We start from the raw sequence: 2,503 nt of genomic DNA, 5'->3' as shown, positions 1-2,503 counted from the left end.
GTACTGTATTTATTAGCCATGTGTGTATGTATTAACTGTGTGCCCTGTGACCTAGGTACTGTATGTATTAGCCGTGTGCCCTGTGACCTAGGTACTGTATGTATTAACTGTGTGCCCTGTGACCTAGGTACTGTATGTATTAGCCGTGTGCCCTGTAACCTAGGTACTGTATAAATTAACTGTGTGCCCTGTGACCTAGGTACTGTATGTATTAGACATTTGCCCTGTGACCTAGGTACTGTATGTATTAGCTGTGTGCCCTGTGACCTAGGTACTGTATGTATTAGACATTTGCCCTGTGACCTAGGTACTGTATGCATTAGCTGTGTGCCCTGTGACCTAGGTACTGTATGTATTAGACATTTGCCCTGTGACCTAGGTACTGTATGTATTAGACATTTGCCCTGTAACCTAGGTACTGTATAAATTAACTGTGTGCCCTGTGACCTAGGTACTGTATGTATTAGCTGTGTGCCCTGTAACCTAGGTACTGTATGTATTAGCTGTGTGCCCTGTGACCAAGGTACTGTATGTATTAGCTGTGTGCCCTGTAACCTAGGTACTGTATAAATTAACTGTGTGCCCTGTGACCTAGGTACTGTATGTATTAGACATTTGCCCTGTGACCTAGGTACTGTATGCATTAGCCGTGTGCCCTGTAACCTAGGTACTGTATAAATTAACTGTGTGCCCTGTGACCTAGGTACTGTATGTATTAGACATTTGCCCTGTGACCTAGGTACTGTATGTATTAGCTGTGTGCCCTGTGACCTAGGTACTGTATGTATTAGACATTTGCCCTGTGACCTAGGTACTGTATGTATTAGCTGTGTGCCCTGTAACCTAGGTACTGTATGTATTAGCTGTGTGCCCTGTGACCTAGGTACTGTATGTATTAGCTGTGTGCCCTGCAGGGACGTGCATTCATTAGAGGCAGGTGAGGCAGTGCCTCCCCTGGCCAATGTGGGAATTACATCTAATTTTTAATTAAAAAAAAAAAAAAAAAATTTTTTTTTTTTTTTTTTTTTTTTTTAAACATATGAAAGGTGACCCCCTCTACCCCCCCACCCCTCCACCAAATTATGCTTATTATTGCAATTTTTATTGTTTCCTAACTTTACTACATTGCATTCATAATAACATAACATAACAGACTAATCCATTCATATTGCACAAGAAGGTAAGAGGCCAGCTGTCCTTCCATTGCGCAATATGAATGTATTAGTCTGTTATGTTATGGGCTGCTTTAGAGACTGCCACCCAGTGGGGAATAATACTAATGCAGCAGTCTCTAATGCAGCCCATAACTGCTCCCACCGGAGGCTAGCCTCGGGAGCCCTGAGTCCTGCCTGCCCGGCCGCTCAGCCAATCAGGCATCAGTATGTCTGAGTCTCTCTAGGCTGAGTTGCCGGGCGGGAAATTGTTGCGCAGCCGCATTGGTGGTCAGGTTGTGTCACGAGTCGCGAGTCCGGCGTCAGAGCAGAGATTGAAGACGACGGACCGGACGTGCTGCTGCAGTTCTCCCAGTCTCTGTTGTCAGGAGTCTCAGTGCCTTATAGGTTAGTAATAATAGCAGCTGGTGCAATGTTAACTGTAAAACGAACTTGTTACTGTAAAACGAACAGTTATTGTCTCCTATCCTTTTTATTACAATTTTTGTGGCCTTTCTGCAACAAAACACCTCAAACTTGTAATTTGGATGAATTTCCTCAATGTAACCAGCAAGTTGGAACAAGTTAATAGCGAAATCGCCATTTTAAGTATGACAGTGATTTAAAAGCTGATCTTTTGTTACCTCATAGTCTGCATCAGAATCATATTTATTTTATCTTTTTATTTGTAGACAGAAAAACAACAAAATAATAATTTTGGATTTGTGGGAATAATTTGGCTAGTTGCTCTAAAGAAGACATGACTTTACTTGCCCAACTCCTCATTACATATTACAAATATTTGTCCGTTACCTGCTGTAAATGCAGGCATAGATTTTTTTTCCTATGCTTATTACTGCCTGAAGACATGATGGTGTTCATTTACTGTTCAACTAATTAATGAGTAATTGTACTACTAGCAGAATGTAATCTATTTTTTATAGTACTGAAATTTAAAATACACTACTATTATCCAGAATAGAGTACTACTACTTAGGCGCAGTAGGCAACTGTATATGGGCATCTGGACAGATAGGACCACCTGTCTAGCCTGTCTAGTAGTAATGTATTTATGTAATCTGTTATCTGATATTTGAGTTGTAGCCAATTGGACAATTTCTGTGCTGCATTAGAGCCTTTTTGGCCTTCTGTTAAAAATATACTTAAAAACAAATAAGTGGGGATGTTAGTGGCATAATTCACCTGAAGTGGTATGAGGCCCCTAAATAATCTGTGCCTAGGGGTGCACAATATGTAATTATGCCCATTAACTGTAATTGAGAATTTTTTTTTTATTCTAGATTTTTACCTTTTAAAATGGTATTATAAAATCCTAAAATATATCTCTCATT

This window comes from Bombina bombina, unplaced genomic scaffold (assembly GCF_027579735.1).
Source record: "Bombina bombina isolate aBomBom1 unplaced genomic scaffold, aBomBom1.pri scaffold_1382, whole genome shotgun sequence".
Classification (NCBI taxonomy): Eukaryota; Metazoa; Chordata; class Amphibia; order Anura; family Bombinatoridae; genus Bombina; species Bombina bombina.
The sequence above is the reverse complement of the archived record's forward strand: the minus strand, read 5'-3'. Positions refer to the sequence as shown.